The 18,914-nt window shown below is 40.4% G+C and overlaps 1 protein-coding gene across 2 annotated transcripts in view; it reads right to left on the bottom strand.

Moving 5' to 3' along the window:
- Positions 1-558: 558 nt before the first annotated feature.
- ERC2 (ELKS/RAB6-interacting/CAST family member 2) overlaps positions 559-18,914 on the bottom strand; it is a 390,835-nt gene continuing 372,479 nt past the window's right edge. For both annotated transcript variants that reach the window (XM_056501857.1, XM_056501859.1), the window contains one exon: positions 559-3,563. The gene's annotated coding sequence lies outside the window, so the exon portion shown is untranslated. The remainder of the gene's footprint in view (positions 3,564-18,914) is intronic.

Raw genomic sequence — 18,914 nt, 5'->3', positions numbered from 1 at the left:
CATACTTACTTACCTTTTATTCTCCTGCTGCGTGTGCCCTGAGCTGGTCCAGGGAGTTCTATGAGGTAAGAAATTCCTGGTCAACAAAAGTTCCTTTTCTAAAAAAAGTGAACATAATGGAAACGGGGAACCACTTACCAGGCAGCTGAAAAAGGAGCTGACTGTGCAGAGAATTTCACACCTTATGGCTTTTGGTCAGCAAAGTACATAAACAAAATGTAATTTTCTATGCAATTACACAGGGTCACACAAGAATATTATGTTTTAGAAACCCACTCAAAAGCATATTGCTCTCTAAGAGCCCAATCCAGAAAATGGTTCCTCACCTTAGTAAAGTTGCTTGTAAGTATTTCTGGGAGTGGGGCCTACGAGACATTTTCTTTTTTATGCTTTTTTAAACAGTTTATGTGATAGTAACAACAGGAAGATAAATTACTTTGAATGGTAGCAATTAGAGAAATAAGGAGTGTGATAGATTTACCATGTGGAAAACATCTCTCACACATTTTCCTACAGTCATTAAACCTGCTTTTAATGACACAACACTGATTTCAGAAAGAAAAAGTTTATTTGATGAAAATAAACAAGCTGATCAACACTAAATACTTCCCATACACATGATAACAATGTTATGAACTCTAAATACCTTGGTACTTTACACTTCTACAAGACATTAAATTACAATGACTGTCTAATACATGCCCACTGGTAATTTCTAGGAATTCCTTAGTTTCATATCAATGTCCTTAACCATATATCAATATCACAATCCAGAACATGCCACTCACTTGAAAAAAAATTATTACAAGAAGCACTATCAAATGAGGATCTAAGGTAAATAGGGGATACTGACCCATTGCTGCAGAACATCACACTCAAACGTCACCCTATGCACACAAAAGAAACATTGAGGATATAATTTGTGTCAACACATCTGAGGTCTTTTCATAAACACTGTTTAAAAAGTAAATTGAAACCCACTTTCAAATGAAAGTCAATGTGCAGGTACGTGCATACTGGATACACAAAATTCATTAAATACAAAATTCATACTGTACATTTAAATGAAAGAAAGACTGTGCAGTACAAGACTGATCTCACATTAAAATAATAACCATTATCTTAAATGTTAAGCAAAAGTTGGTTTTCTTCATTACACTCAGAGGGGAGGGGGGAAAAAAAAATCTACCAAACATTGCTCAAATAAATACTTCCCAACATCACAGTGTTTATTGTAAACCCCGAGATTCTATTTTAGGATATGAAAAGATTTTCTCCAAACATCATAGAATATCACATGAAATGAAAAGAAGGAGGGAAAAAAAAACCAACAAAGCAAAGCAAGAAAGAAAAACTCAATGTTAGACAAAATTTTCCTCTTTAGGGGCTAACTTTTAGGCCCTGATAAAAGTTTAGATCAATACTCATACCAACATGAGCGGAGCAAAAATGCCCCTAAAATAATATCTGTGACAAAATTGGCACATACATATAAATATCTAACTATACAGCTTTGTATCTGTGACCCTATTTCCCCCTAGTTTATATCCTACTTCAAGTATTCAGTTGCAGAGTTAAGGTAAAGACCTGATTGTAAGAGACACAGACGATTGTCCCCTACTGCGACAACAAATTTGTCATGAGAAACCAGTTTTGTTGTCTGAGTTTCCAAGTGCAACATTTGTCATATGTGCTAAATATACTCCCAAAAGCTTTGCTGTTTCAAAAACAAAGATCTAAAATGCCATTGATAGTTAAAGGACAAACTTTTTAAACATGAATGAAATTGAGATTATCTACGCTATGCTAATTCTATACATTTTATTCTATTTACTGAAGAGAGTAACATCCAGCAGGACTCCTGCTCGAATAAATTGCTCTTTGATTGCACCTAGAATCAAGGTACAAATAAATAAAATATCATCTCTAGACAATTATTTTAAGGGGGTTACTATGTATGGCTCATGTAGGATGTTTAGGGTTAATTGCACCACAGGTTTGAAAAAAAAAAATTCTAAATTCAGTGCAAGACTTTAGGAGTATCCATTAAATTTCTTTTTTTTTTTTCTTTTTCTTTTTTTTTTTTTTTTTTTTTTTAACAGCAGCAAAGAAAAACTACTAAGGATTAAGGCCACCCATGCTTAAATTTATTGTTTGTCCTTTAAAAATGCAGATATTCTATCTCCACTGCCATCAGCATGGAAGCATTTCTTCCATGGACAAAAAGATGCCTCAACAAAACAGCCAAACATTTGCACATGTTTGCCAGACTGACTGGAAATGTTTGTGGAGTCAGAAGGAACCTCTCCTTGAGAAGTGGCAGAGATCTGACTGTCAGTTAAGAGTCTCTCACTGAATGTAATGACTTCACATTTTTATTTTTCCTTGCATGTGCTTTAAATTTATTTTACTAGACACATTTTGTTGACACAAACAGCCTTCAAGTGCTGTTTGTTCATTGGTATTTTCTTTAACATCTAAGATTCATTGGGGTCCACGTTGGAGACTGTTTTTCAATGTAAAGAACAATAACAAACAGTTCCACATTTACAGGAGACCTAGTGCACATACAGCAATCTTTTTTTGTTTGTTTTGTTTTGTTTTTGTTTGTTTCTTTAAGAGTCCCAGCTTTTATTGTTGAAAACATGTATGCATTTGGATGGTAAAAGGTTGATATATCCTTGTGTACATATCCATATATACACACATACATATTTATATACACCTCAAGCTTTTACCATCCAGGAATAGATACATCTTGTATATAATCATATATTTATGTTCAAATTAGATGTCCTATGCATTGTCAGAGACACACACCATATTTTCATAAAACTAAGCTTTGTCATCAGTTATTAGTACCAAAAATTGATTTCATTTCCAACCTGGCCCAGAGCTTAATACCGGTTATAGTATCAATATTTGGTTTTGGTTTGTTTTTAATTTATACTATTTTATCAGTAGACAAAAGAAAACAGAGGAGGGTAAAGGCTTGTTTTTATTTTTTGGAAAAGCCTGTATCTAACTGGGGGTAAAGTTAATGCCAACACCCTTATATAGCATTTTACTAATACCTCTTTGATAATCTAGTGCAATAGAAGTGATACTTTAGAATAGACTAGGTAAAATCAGCAAATGCAGATACCACATCTAAGGGAATCTGAATTACCTATTAAAATCAATATTAATTTACCAAAATTAGCTAAATAACCTGTTTAACTAAATTTCATGAAACAACTATATTCTGAACAGATGGTTTCTTTATAAAAACAGAGTAACTCACAAGACCCATTAGAGACAGAAATGAAGTTCTTACAATTTCTGCTTGAGTCTCCTTCATTATTTTCCAAAGTATCTAATTTCACAATAGACTACAAGAAATAATGGAGAAAATGCTAATTAATGCAGCATTTCATTAGATATCAACCTTAGCATTCATTTTCTGCATCTGTGATCTTCTCCAGGATATCATGGTCATGTTTGGAGATCCAGTGCAATAGATTATCATTGTTACCTTCCAGTGCTACAGATTTTTCTTCCTTTTTCACTAGTTCCTCTGACAACTGCAACAAGGGAAAAAATATTCCAATTAACAACATGACTGAAGCATCCAGAACATCTTAGTTCTCATCTAATCAAGATTCTCATACATGTGAGTGGAGACAATGCTTTTCTAGGGGCTGAGGATTAAGTAAGGCATTTAAATTCAATTTGAACCCACTTACATTCATAGGGTGGCAATTAGTTTTATTGCTGATTTGTATGACACTATTCCCCCTAAATGGGAAATGTTTTAAATTCCTAAGATGTCAAATTCTGTTGCACTTGTGATTCTGTAAACAGTGGGTTTTCTGATCTTGTCTACAAGCACAGTAACTTTGAAAAGGAAATGCTATTAATAAATTAAATATTTTTCTGTGGGAACCAAGGGAATCATTCGTTTATTTCCACTCAGTTCCGTGGCAGGTGGGAATGTGTAATACCTCTACCAGCCCTCCAAAACTGAAGCACTGTTTTCCTGTCATATTTTAAGCACTTTAAGTTCACTTTAATTTGCAGAACAGTGGAGAAAGGTTTTATGGATGCAAGAAGCTCAGATTTGCAGAAGTTAGAGCACACAGCAATGTGTTAGGAGGTTTTCAGCCACACTCCCACTAATCACAGGTGCTCTGCCTGGCTTGGCTGGCACTGCTGAAACCCAGGGACTACAGGAGGGAGCTGATGCCAGCAAGCTCAGCCAGTGGGAAGAATCTTCCTGCCTTCCACCAGCTTAGGATGAGACTCTGATTGTGACTACAGAGTGAGGCCTCAGTGATTTTTATTGTTACTTTAGTTGTGCTGCAAGCAAACAGCACAGTATTCTTGAGCAGAGAGCAGTGAATTGCTCTTATTCACATTATCTGTTTATCAGATGAGTGGGAGGAATTAAATTATTCCTTTAGAGGGCAGTTGTTCATTTATCCACTGACTTTGCTTCTAGAAAATTTGAAATGCATTATGTATGGGATTCTCTGTTATTGCCCTTCCATTTATGTAACCTCAAAACTTTCCAAAACATTTCATTTAATGAAAAAGAATTTTCCATACAATGCTTGGGGTTTTGTATACAGCTGAAAAGTTGTTGTTTTCAAATAGAAATACTTGACTAAAATTCCCCTTCATAATTTCAGAATCTACTATTTATCAGATAAATAATTCTGTGAGTAAAATGAAACACCGTTTGCAGAATATACAATCATATTATTTTAAACTCCTATTTCCAAGTTCAGATCTTGCTGGAAAGCACACATAGCAGTTTAAATCACACAAACACCGATGAACAGTTCTACTTTTGCAGTGAGAGGTTGGTGCAATTCTTCTGGTTAAAACACTTAGGGACTAATCCAAAGCCCTCTGAAATGTGGAAAGGTTCCCACCGATTTTAACAAGTTTTGGATCTGGCCCTTGAACAGTCTAAAAATGACTTCTGCAGAGCTGGAAAGCCAGGGAGTTCCTAAAGTAGATCATGTTACTAGTTCTGGCACATAAAATCGTTGCAAACTTTTTATGAAAACTGTAAGGCAGAGCATGCATTACGTTTGGTGAACTGTGCATAGCTCCCATTCTTTTGTGTGCTGAGAATTTCTTAATCATCATTCAAAGAGATACTTGGGCAGAGCAAGCACACCTATACATTAATGAGGAGAGCACATTCCAGAAAGTGCAGCACAATAAAGCCCAGGTATTTCAAACTAAAACATAATCACAGCAAATCTTCAATGTAGTTTCTATTTTACAAGCTGAAGTTCCTCTGCAATTAACACTTTTATGCTCAGAAGAAATAAGAACCCAGAATGAAGTGTCCAATCTCAGGAACAGCAGCAAAGTACAAAATGCACTCCCTCTCCAGCCTGCTCCTCAGATTTTCATTGGGATTTTACTACAGAATGAAAGCCCCCAAATAAACCTCACCCATTTAATCAACCCACCCATTCATCAGGAAACCATATATGTATTGGAAGTGTAACAAAAACTTGTTCACCACAGGTAGGAAATGCAAAGTATTTCTCAAGTAAGTCAAATAAATATATAAAAGGATATTGCTGTCAAATACAAACTGAGGCTGAGTAAATTAAATTTATATTTGTTTCTTCAATGCTGTACTTGGTAAAATCCACTGAACCTCTAAAACAGAAATAAAGTTTGGTAACATGCATTGGGCCTGAATTCAGCAGTGGTGCAGCTGAAATTAATGTCTTATGAGCCTGGCAGCTCTGTCAGTCTGCTAGATACCAGTCAATGAAAGCAGCAGAAGGATGTGAAGGTATAAAAGTGTAGTAGCCCACAAATATTTGTTCAGATTGTTTTTCCTTTGGATAAAGACACCTGCCTGATTAGTACTTTTTACCTCCAATCCTTTCCTCTCAGCAGTGATTTGCAGAAACAAGCTGGAGAGGGTGGGTAAACACAAAGGGGTTAAAGGGGAAACTGTTTAATAACAGTAGTAAAATGCAGGCTATTTTTGACATCTGGGTTAATGTCCATTATGCTCCATATGCTTTCCAAATGTTTGCAACAAGCACCCAGATACAAAAACAGATACCCATTCACATAGGCTTAAATTGCCCTCTCCTAACCTGTTACACATGGTACCTACATAAAAGGCCAACAACTGATATGGTAATTAGTGAGCAAGAAAGGGAGGGAATAGACAATTTATTGCAGGGAACTGGTATCTGACCAAATGTTAGCAGAGAAGGATATCATTAATGAAAACCTGTGAGGGCCATTTCTGCTCCCTAATCTACAGCAAGGCCCCTGTACCATAATGTGACATCCTTGGAAAAGCTGTCAGGATGAATTCCTCAGTTTCCTTCTCCAGACTCATTCATCATTACTGCAATGAGAGTACCAGCAAATGATGGGAAATTATTTCATTTTCTGCAACCACTGGAATAAGGCTCTAACTCATAAAGTCTTTCTCAAGTGATGTCCTGGGATTTGCCTGTGCCTCTTGCAAGAACATAATGCAAATTATAGGAAGGAGGAAAAAAAAGCATTCTCAATTTTCACCTTTGTGCAAAACCATTAAAAGAATGACTCTGTTAACTGAGACAAGGCCCTGACACTGTAAATTCTGTCCCTGCCACTAGCCTATTGTGAGACTAAGGAAAAAGTCATCATTTTTCTGTGCTTAACTTGCTCTTTGCTACAGCAGGCATAACATCAGGCTCCTCACAGGAATTTGCAAGGCTTAATGTTTGTAATGTGCCTTAAGAGTCTTGGATGAGTGCTAAGTATTATTATTTTTCAGTTCCTGCATTTGATTAAAACTGAAATAACACAGTAAAAATTAAATTAATATATTAAGTTACAAGTAAAGAGCAAGCATGTGGTTTGTGGAGCTACTTGTAACACTTTTAATATGAACATGTATTACAGAGTAGGTGATTCCCAAGGTCTGTACTGACATGTACCATGTGGGCATAACTTAACAACTGAAAAACCCCCCAGAAGTTTGATTCAGCCAAAAATCTGTTGGTGGCTTCTGTGTGAGCTCAGAGCTGGGGCCAGAGGGAGCACTGTGGGCTGCTTTCCCCTGCCCCTGAAGTGCAGTTGCAAACACAATCACAGCCCAGGTATTTGCAGCTCAGCACAACAACTGATCTGCACAGATCTGCTGCCGCGCTCGCCCCTGTACGGGTCCCTCAACAGGATGTGACAATGGCATGACAGGAGCTCTTTGAACCTCCCTGTCATTACAGCCCCAACAATAAATACTGGCTTTGCTGCTTCCTCCTGGCCTAACTCTTGAGGAAAGAAAGAAAGAAAGAAAACCCACCTCTCACTTTCTAAAGAACACAGTAACCTGTTAAAGCCTGTTACATCGACATGGAAATCTCTCGTGAGGAGGGCCAAGAAGAAAAATAATTAAGGCATAAATTTGTATCCAACCTACATAGAAAATTTTCAATGCTGAGATGCCAAAGACACCTAAGACACTTGTTGAGCAGAGTGAAAAGGTAAAATCTAGTTTAAATTTATAGCATTCCTTCAGTGTCCCTCTAGGAGTTTGGCTTTTTGCCAGTGTTCCTTGTTAAAAATTTGTTAAACGTGTTTGGCATTAATGCAAACACAAAGTGCTCATTTGTTACAAATTCTATTGGAATGCATTCATTTAAGGCAATGAAGTAGTTACCAGAAAAGAAAAAATGTTCATTAAGTACATTTTAAAAATACAATGATGTATGCGGTGCATAACTATGGCGCCCCAGTGGCTATATAAATATCTGACAGAATAACCACAAGTTGTGTTTGGTTTGAAATTGGAATCTCTTAAACAAAACTGATAGAACAAAAAATGGTTTTGTTTGTTGTCAAAACTGATGTTAGTCTTTCTTGTTTAGATCTAGTTATAATAACCAAAGTTTTGCCATACTTTTTTTTTTTTTTTTTTTTTTTTTTTTAACATCTCAAATCAATAAAGCCCACGGGTTAAAGAAATGCTCAAGGAAGTTTCTTGATTCAAAAGGTAAGTGCAGCACTGCACATTATCTGGAGAACACTGGACACAGAAAGTAAACACCCTGCTTGGAGGAGAACAAATTCTAGTCATTCTTAAAAACTCCACTTCAGGAAATGTTACCTGGGAGATCTGCAATGTCTGACAACATTCAGGTTCACCTCAGCAAAAGGTGTCCTGCTCTACTCCTTTCAGAAAATAAAGAGCTCAGACCTAGCTTACAACATCCCAATAACAAATCCCTCTTTTATAATAATGTGAAATATCCTTGGGAATGATAACTCTTGATACTGAATAAGCAACTCTGAGGTCTATTTCTTAGATGTTAGAAAATACCTTCTTATCTGCATTGTAAAACTAAAACCATTTTCCTCTTTTTCTTTTCCAGTGATTTATACCTGCTTACAAAAATGTTTAAAAATTATAAATACTTAAGTAAAACATGTTCAAAAGAAAGATCCAGAAACCGTGTGATTTAATTAAATATTGAAAGGTTCACAAAAACCCACCAGCATAAAAAGTTATTTATAAAGACAGAATTAACTTTGCTCCAATTCTGGCAAAGAAATTATTTATCCCATTTGTTGCTATTTATGTTTTAAATTCATTACACAGTAAACTTCAGAAGGATCTGCAGCTGGTGGTAGAATCACTGCACGAATGTGATGAACTTTCCATATTGCTATAATGCCAGAATTGTTAATCTTAGTTAGGGATAAAAGCAGATACCATTGGGATGAATAAAATCAGATGGATTCAAGCCCTCTAGACAGTAAGAGTCCTTGAAACTACTGTACAACTATATCATAAAATTAGATGAAGTTTATGAACCTTGAGACTATTTGGACAAGGATGCCTTCTCTGCTGGGAATGTTTATAAATCAAAATTAGACAAGTCCTATATGAGTTAAAAGACAGCTATTTTTTCATAGAATCCTTTTCTTTTCATAAAACAAGTCCAGTCCGAATCAGAGCTCTTCAGAAATATGAGAAAACTCAGTACATATCCTTCAATCTGCCACCTGGACCCTGAATTAAAAAAAGGGCTGTAGGGAGCGTTAAGGATGGCTTCAGAGCAGGACTTTCCAATGGGCTGGGCCGGAGTGAAGATGATGGAAGAGTTTCCATCGATTCCACGGGAGCCGCACAGGGAGGCGGCCGGGATTCAGCACGGGGCTCTTTGTCAAGACGTTTATGACTTCCTAAAGATAGAGCACACTGAGACCATTGTTACTTTTCGTGGTTGTTGTTATTTAAATCGAATTGAAGTGAAAAGAAAAGAAGAAGTCTTGCGTTTAAAGTGCCACAAACAGCGACGCTCCCAACGCGATCCTGAAAGCGGTGGATAGCAGGGATCACTTGACCAAATTGGAAGGTGCCTTTTCCATCCTGGCTGATGTGGAAAGCCATTTATTCTCATGCGCGGGATTAATTAGGGGCCTTTTTTTGGGGTTTTTTTTGAAGATCAAGGTTTCGCGCTCGGTGCTGCCTAATAACACAGTGTGCCTGCCCGCCACCTGGCCCGGCGCGGCTCGCCCGGCTCCGGCGGCGGCACCGCCTCGGGCCACGGCAAGTGCGGGCAGGAAACGCCGCCACGGCCGCGCTTAACCCGCGCTCTGCCGGCCCCGAGCCGGCCCGACCGAGCGGCGACCCTGCGGCCGCCCGTGCGGCAAATGCGTCCGAGCGCGGAGCTCTGCGGCGGAGCGGGCGCGGAGCGGCCCCGGCCCCGCATCCCGCGTCCTGCACCCCGCACCCCGCATCCCGCACCCCGCATCCCGCATCCCGCATCCCGCATCCCGCATCCCGCACCCCGCATCCCACATCCCGCATCCCGCATCCCGCATGCCGCATCCCACACCCCGCATCCCGCATCCCGCACCCCGCATCCCGCATCCCGCACCCCGCATCCCGCATCCCGCACCCCGCATCCCTCATCCCGCATCCCTCATCCCGCATCCCGCACCCCGCATCCCGCATCCCGCATCCCACATCCCGCTCGGGAACGCGGCCGGAGCGCGCCCGCAGCCAACCCGCGCAGCGCCGGCGGAGACACCGCGCACAGCACAGCGCACACAGCACAGCGCACAGAGCGCAGCGCACAGCGCGCACAGCACAGCGCACACAGCACAGCGCACAGAGCGCACACACAGCGCACACAGAGCGCACTGAGCACAGAGTACATTGCGCACAGCACAGCGCACACACAGCGCACACAGAGCGCACTGAGCGCAGCGCACATCGCGCACAGCACAGCGCACACAGAGCGCACTGAGCACAGCGCACATTGCGCACAGCGCAGCACACACAGCGCACACACAGCATCGCGCTCAGAGCGCACACTGCGCACAGAGCACACCGCACACAGCGCACATTGCGCAAAGCACAGCGCACAGCGCACACAGCGCACACACAGCATCGCGCTCAGAGCGCGCACAGCGCACACACCGCGCACAACGCATCCAGCGCACACAGAGCGCCCGCTGCCTGGGAAAAGAAGTGGTTAAATAAACGCTGTGTCAAGCCCCCAATCTAATAAGTCATCTTATTAGGAAGTTGTGATGCCCTGTTTGCCCTCGCCTGTGGCTTGTCTGCTCCACTGAAAGGTCTCCTGCTGGGACCTTTGTGGCATTATACGAGGTAGAGAGGGCTGCTGCAATATATGAGCCTTGGTTTGGAGCAGCCAAAACAGCGGGAGAACTAAGCTGCAAAGAATTAAACATGTAACAACTTTGTAAAAGCACAGACAGTGATTGAGGTTGGCCCTTTTGCTGTTGACACATTCTGGCCCCTGTAGGTTGTGGTCACTAAGCCCATTAGAGCTGCAGTGTGGCAACATCTAGTTCAGCAAGTTCAATGTGTTTCTGGTTTATTTCTAAATACTGGATGCGAGCTGGCAGCGATAGGAGAGTGGAATATGGCACCAAAAGTATGTCATAAACACAGTCGTCATTGTCAGCGATGTGAAATTATTTTTCAAATTATTTATTTTTGGCAGATGGAGGGTGGGTGTATTTTTGCACTTTGTTAACTGAAATTTAATTGCAACTTGCTGCATGTTTTGTTTAATTAAGAAAAAAAAAAAGAGACAGGAAACCTCAAGATGCTGTTTTCTCTTAAAAGAGAAAATTTCACTGGAGAGAGAAATCTTTGTTGTTAGAAATTCACTGCAAAATGAAACCAGGAAGAAACAAAGCCAGTGAAATCTCCACTTGGTTAGGTTTCACTTATGAGCATCCACTTATTTAAATATCAACTCCCCATTGTACTTTTTTTTCCCCATTTCTTTAAGATAAAATATACATTTATTTCAGATTTTAAAAACTGGGTTGTGAAAGGGACAAGAAAGATTAATTAAATTAATGAAAGGAGGTATTACAGACATAATGAGGAGTAAATTTAAGTTCTAAACCCTAATATGCAGAAGAACACACCTTCCCATCTCCTTGAGGACCACACTTTTTCAGGGAGCAGTGTAAGGCTTCTATTGCACATTGATGAGGATGCTCATGGTCCCTCAGCTCTGAGGGCTCTGTTTGCCTCTCAAAGCTGTGTCGGGGTCCCAGGTTTTATGAGTCCCTGCAGACTGATCTCTGCCAAGAGCTGCCCGGCTGTAGATATGGAGCAAAGGATGAGCTGGCTGAACACTGGTGCATCTGAAACATTTGTCTCTCCCTGGAGCCTGTTACGTGCTGCCTCTGCCCTCCTCCCCAGCTGAGCCAAAGCTTATGTAAGAGGTGAAATGTGCAGAGGGGGATAAAAGCAGGTCACGGCTGAAGGAGGGGAGGGTTTGGCAATCTTTTGTTCTTTGTGTCTGCAGGCATTGCCCTGGTGCTGTCCCCTGTTTTTTCAGGGGTTTTTGCTCAGGCAGCACAGCTGAGGGCTCCCTGAGCTCCAGCCTGCTGATCCACAGAAACGACTGGCCACTCCTTCTGCAGGGATGAAAATTATGTCAGGGGCAAAGCACATTCTTTCTTTGGCCACCAGTGATGAAGGAGCATTTCTTTCCTGTTCTTAAAAGTTTGCCTGAGCCAAGCAAGGTCAGAGCTGTGGCTTTTCTCTGGATAAGGGAAATTTCTAGAATTTGTAAGAGGTGGGGTTTTTTCTGCCATCTTTTGCGATTTGCTGACAATTTGTGACTAGAAGGAAATTCTTAAAATCTCGCACATATTTGTCTGGTTGTAGGGTGTATGATTTGGGTTTCACCTCATGCATCCTACCAGAGTCAGTCAATATTTAATAGCTAAAATTGGCTGGCTGTTGTGCTTGGACAACTCTAGTTACTGTGGCTGCTACCACACTGTTGTTAGAAGCATATTGGTTACTAGATGTTGTACCAGAGTAAATACTAATAAATTTGGTGGTTGTGGAGAGGAAGTTTAATCCAAAAGCATCCCAGCCAGTGAGGAGGCACACAAGGGCTGTACTCCTCCTTTTGATTCACCCAAAGGCTGGATGGGCTGAGTGCAGCTTTGAGGTGCTTTATGTGTGCCTGTTTCTGCCTCTAGGAAAAGGCTGGATCCTTGGCCAGGGCACAAAACTCTTATTAGAAATGCTGGACATAAGCATGGTGTTCTTCAGGCACACGACTCCAGTAGATTATTGAAAGTTTACTGGGGTTATTTTTTCCTTAATCAACCAATAAAAAGAATTTAATAAAAATGGATCTCATGCCTTGCTCCTGCTTTCCCAATCTCATCAGATTTCTCTGCTCCTGCTTTCCCAATCTCATCAGATTTCTCATCTTCTAAAGCTGAGAATAAACTAAAGAGCTTCAGGGTATTGCTCTGTGGATTTGAATATTTGTACCAGCAGCTGTATGTCCCACCTACACTTCATAATTTAGATAAACCATTAAGATGCCATTTCCTTAGTTTGTTCTGCTAGTTAATAACCCAGAAATCACTGAAGTTATCCTATCAGGTGTATGGAAATGCTGATTGTGCTGTGAAAGGCATTGGGAGATATGCTTATTGTACTAATAATAACAATATAAAATAAATCAATATATCAAAGTATAGTCAGAGTTCTATCATACACAAAAAAGCCTGTTTTACAATACCTGAGATATACTCTCACCTTCTTCCCCTCCAAATTATCCTAAATACATTTTTTTATTTTACATAGCTCATGATATGAAATTGCTTATAAGATAGGTGTCTGATGTTACAGTTGCACCTTCTAATGTCAAGAAGAAAGAAATACAACTAAGGCAAGTGTTAGTAGGTTTGGTCTGTTTGAAGACCAGTGCTGGATCCATTTAAAGCCCTTCAGAGTGCTAAAGCATTACAATGACTGTGTGTGGCACTGGGAACAGGACCATACATGCTCAACAGCTACTTATTTTTTAAATACCCATCCAAGTAACACGCAGCATTTTGAAATCTAACTTGTGTGGTCTAATTATGCAATAATTTTTATAATTTAGGCCCCAATATTATGAGCTTCTCCACAATTATGGCTCTGCCCACGCATTTCTCAGTGCATGATAGGGAAGACTTAGGGGCCAGCTCTGTTAAACATACATGCATATGTTTTAATTTTTAATTTTTTTTCTCTATGTGAGACTTAAAAATGCACTCAATATTAAGAGAAAGCTTAAGAGTCTATCCTGAATGGGACCTTGGAGGGTTTCATTTAACTGAAGGCACATGTACATAACTCCATGCAGACTGAGGACCCACATTTATCAGCATTCCAATGATAATGAGTATTACATAAAGAGAAATGATAAAATAGCAGCAGCAAAATTTTGCTCCCTTCCAATCTTCAAACACCACCTTTATAATCACTGTACACTCAAAAACATGTATGTGTGTGAGAGATGGAGAGATCAGAGGCTCAGACTGCAAGATTTCCAAAGATACCCAGACCATCCACCAAGTGTCAAATGACAGGTAAATATGTACAGCTGGAAACATGAACTGCATTATGAAATCACATAAAACTACAACAGTGATATTTTCTACTTGATACTACTGTATACAAAATTGATGCATAGCAATCAAACTGTTTAGCAAAACAAGACAAGGAAATTAATGAGCAAGAATAATCACCACAATTCATTGCTAAGTACAATTTACACTGAGTAGTGCTTTTTTTCTAGTGAGCACCTATTTCTCTATGCCTGTTTTCTTTCTCCTTTCAATCTCCATTTCAGTTGTGCACAGACCTTGTCTGACTTCTCTCTCTATTTTTCTACTTGCTTAAACTTTATTTCTCCCCATTTTTTTATTAAATTCCCTTCTCTGCAGCAGAGCTCCTTCCCCTCTGTCAGGCTCTGTTGCCACCCTGTGCCCAGCTCACTGTGAGTGTTGGCATTGGGCAGCAGCTGGGAATGGTGTGACACCATCACCCTCTGCTTTCCCTGCATCTTGGAGCTCTGGAACAAGATAAAACATGAGAAGAGTAGTTCAAAAAAAGCAGTTTTGAGGACAGTAATTTGCTAATTAGAAACAGCAAAACAAAACCCAGAAGATTCTCTTGATGTGCATGCACAAATATGTCAACACCACTGAGGAAAAGGCAGAGCCCAGAGTGGAACTTAATTAATGGAAACAACTTGGAAAATAATAATAATGATGGCAGTACAAACATTTTTCATTTCTCTACTAATTTTAGGAAGAGCAGCAACTAAGCAGGTACTTATAAAAAAATCTTTCCCACTGAAACAACTAGAAGAAAGACAGGATAGTTTTAGGGCTACTTTCCAGAAACTTTGTTTTTATCAACTCTCTAATTCAAGAAGATAAAACCAGATTTGAAAACATATCCTAATTTTTCATTAAATACTCTAAATGCAAACAAAATTATCTAACCCAATTAATTCTAACTTTCCGGATTTTTCTTTTCTCACACTTGTATATCTTGCCTCATTTTCTATAGGAATTTAAATATATAATATATAGGTCACCACTTCTAGGTACACCTCTACATTAATATTTTTACAGTCTGGAAATGAGGCAGTATCACCTGTGCTGTATAAAGAACATTGGATCTGAACAAAAAGATGTGGGGAATTCAGCAAAAAAAAAAAAGTGGAGCTGGATTATTATTTCATATCTCAATGCAGCATGTTGTATTAGGAAAATGTGAGGATTAAGTCAAAGAATGCAGTTTCACTGCATTTTTTAGGAGGAAATCTTGTTTTTACAAACATTTCCAGAGATCAAATCAAGGTAACTTTTTATTAATTTAAGCTACTTGTTCTTTTGAACAAGCTATTTTTTATATATACTTCAACTGTAATTTCTCTTTTATCATCAAAAGTTATTGTTTAACCCAGGAATAGCTTTTTAGCAGAGCTCAATGATTAATCACGCAAAAAGAAAAAACAAAACAAACAAAACCAAAAAACAAACAGTAAATTCTCATGCAAGTCCCAAGTTCACAAACAGGGGGTGTGAAAAAGGAGCAAAGGAGGAAGAGGATCACTTGTGTCCTTTGCAGATTTTTTTTTTTTCCAATAGAATTCTTGGGGATCTTTCTTTTCATTAAATCTTATTTTTACTTGCCCAATGTATGCACCTTCCATCATCAGGCATTACCACACTAATGATCGGAAAATATTTTGTAGGTTCGTTGTAGAAAATAAAACTTGTTTCAACAGTAACTTCTAACTTATCTGTCTTCCAAATTTTCAAGTGTGGGTCAGGATCAATTCCCACCTTCCCCATCCCTCTGCAGAAGGAAAGGGGGACTGAGCCCTCCAGGCTCCCTGCAATGCTCAGGGCTCCTGCTAAAGCCAGAACGTGGCATTAATGATCCTCAGGAGGCCAATACCATCCACAAATCACTTAGCACAGCTCCAGGGTCATTTACCCTCCAGGCCTCTGCAGCTGGCATGGCAAGCCTGGCCAGCAGTTCCATGATATCCAAATCAGCATTGCTTTGTTCTATCCAGAACCAAGGCCAGCCCATTTCACTGAGAGTCACATTGCAGGAAAATCTACCACTCCATTCATCCTCACCCCCTACAGATTATTAATGATTTTAGAGATTTATCATATTTCTATGTCTTTCCCAATTTATACTGCAGTAGCTTCTCTTTATATAGAAACAATTTAAATTCTCATTCTTTATTTTTTGTTTGTTAGCCTTTGTTGTGCTCTCTTTCTCAGTGGCTTATCAGAAATGGGTAGAACAGCAAAGATGTGGGCAAGTCTTTAACAGGGGTTAAAAATGCCTGTGTGTTTAAACAACTTTTTCTTTTCCAACTATTTATTAATTGTTTCCTTTTTTGTTATTGCTGCAAATAAAGGTAAGTTTTTAGAGCACAGTGCACAGGAATTCCAACATCTCCATCCTGAAGAAGAATAATAGCTAACATTATATCCTGGTAATTACTATGCAGTCTTAGAGTTTGGGATTGCTTTTCTCCCATATGCTTCATTTTACACTTATCTAAAGGTAATTACATCTGCCCAGCCCCTCAAGTCACTGCATCTAGATTTTGCATTTTCAGAATTCCTTCAGTCCTGCAGAACAACAAAATAGATTTCCAAACCATTTCATGGGAAACTCCCATTAAATATACCTGGTTTCTCAAAAGAAGGAGCTGAAGCCTGCAGGGCAGCTGGGATGGAGGGAAGGCAACAGACACAGCTCCATTCTGTGCATAATTCAACAAAGTGCCAAGCCATGCTTGTGGAATCCTCTGCTGTGCTGTGCTGCTGGCTGACACAGTGTCAGCATTTTCCAGCATTACACCACTATCAGCCTGTACTGGGACCCTTTAAAACAGCTGAAATAAAAGAGCTCTTTCTGCATATTTATGCCATCCTGTTCAGAGCACTTCCTGTTGGCCCCAGTAAATCTCTGCTAAATTTCAATCGACTCTCGTGGTGTTCCAGCTGTTAGATAAACTTCCAAGGATATTTTTGTGACAGGTACAAACCTAGACAGGAAATCTCAAGAAGAAATCCTAAATTAATTATATGTCAACATTCAAGCCACAAGAAGGAGCAATTGTCATAAATTTTTGGAAGTTAGAATCCAATTTTAGTTGTAAGTGCAAAAAAGTTCACTGACTCATTTGTGATTCAGTGCCAATAAAATAATATATTTCATATTCTTCAGCAGTTCACTTTGGCTGAACATAGAAGGGAAGCTAAGAACAGTGAGCTGTATATTTAAATCACATAAAAACTCAGATGCAAACTAATAACAAATTGTAGAGTTACAATTTATAATTTGCAGCTGCCTAATCTTATCCCACCTTTTTGAAAACAGATACAACATATAAACTAATTCTGTGTTAAATGAAAACATCTTCCCTACCTAGAAATCTGATAATGGTGCCAAGGACATCTTTCTGCAATTCCCAACAGCACAGACTCCATCTCTCTTCTCTCCCAAACACCTTTCATGTGTTTTGTGAATGCTGGTAGGGAGGAAAGGAAGGGTTGAGAGGGAAGAGGTGCTGCACAGTAATTTCACTAACCCACAGAGGTTTTAGCACTGCTGTGGAATTCTTGACAGTTTTTCCCACCCCTGTGAGGTGTCCTTGGGGAACCTGCAGCAGCAGGGGCTGCCCAGCTGGCAGAGGTTCCCCATCCTGCTCCCCACACCCCTGGCATTTCCCTGCAGGGCTCTTGGGGTCCTTAACCCTTGCTGTGCTGCCCCAGCAGCAGTGAGGGCTTCTCTCCAGTCCAGCCCTGTGGCAGCCAGGGCAGAGCTCCCAGCTGAAAAAGCCAAAGTGTGTGAGTCAGGTGCTCCAAAGTGACCTTGTGCTCCAACCTGGCAGGGGGCCCTTCCCAAACCTGTCTGCCTAAAAACAAAAGGGAGAATTTTGAGACACCTGTTGTCTCAGCACAGAGAAAAATGTGTCATGGCAGGGGGAGAGAGGGAGGGTGAGGAAAACCCACGGAGCTTTGCAGGCTGTGCTGCTGGGTCAGCTTTGTGGCACATGTGGGAGATGCTTGTGGTCCTCATCCTGGCACCAGGTCTGTCCCAGGCTCTGGCAGGCAGCCCAGCACAGGGCACTTTTCCAAAGCCTGCAGCCACTGCTCTGGCCCTCAGCAGAGCTCTCTGGATATGTGAGCAGGGAAGAATCATTGCTCCAGATGGGAAACCCCAGCAAGGAGCTGCAGCCACGCTCCTTAGGCAGAGGCAGCAGGAAGGAAGCCAGGCAGGGGATCTGCTTTGCAGCAGGAAGAGCTGCAGTTCAGAGGGACAGCAGCAAAGTTCAGGCTATTGACAGGAGAGGCAAGGAGACATCACACACTGTGGGCACAAGACCATGGCTGAATATTCTCTTCATAAATGTTCTTTCACACAATGCACATTCCCTGTGCTTTACTGAGTGCTTTCCCTTCCCAGACACGAAAAGGATCCATCCAGAGTCTTCCAAATTATTTCAGTGGAGAGACACCAAGCAGTCCCAGGAAGCAGACACTCAGAGCCCCATCTGCAGCCAAAACTGAGCCCACAGCACAAACACAAATACATCAGAAACCCTGCAAGGAACCAGCAGCAACACACTGCACTTAGCTGACCACCTTGGTTCTGTGTCTCTCAAATACCGTGGATAAATAACTACTTATGTCACCCTGGGAGAAAAGGAATGCATGATATGGCTATGAAACCACCTGGATTTTTTATATATAAAAAGTGTTTTCACTACTTATGGAAAGCCAGACATGTAAATTACACTGCCCTTAGCAGGAAAAAATATGTGCCAAAGACCATGCCTAGGAGCAGAACGCGGGAAGAATGGGGGTATGGTCATGCCAGCTTTGCAATGTTTTCTTTTACAAGCCTGTTTTACTGCTGAGGTGGGGGAGACTAGTGTTATTGCTTCCTCAGAAAGCTGTTCTCACAGGATTTGACTATTGATCACAAACCCCTAAAAGGTCAGACAATCCTGCAAGATTTTAGCAAATTGAAAGTTTACACGTGTTCCCAAGATTCTGGC

The sequence above is a fragment of the Oenanthe melanoleuca genome, chromosome 12 (genome assembly GCF_029582105.1).
Source record: "Oenanthe melanoleuca isolate GR-GAL-2019-014 chromosome 12, OMel1.0, whole genome shotgun sequence".
In the NCBI taxonomy this organism is placed as follows: Eukaryota; Metazoa; Chordata; class Aves; order Passeriformes; family Muscicapidae; genus Oenanthe; species Oenanthe melanoleuca.
Note: the sequence above shows the minus strand (reverse complement) of the source record. Positions and strands in the feature narration are given on the sequence as shown.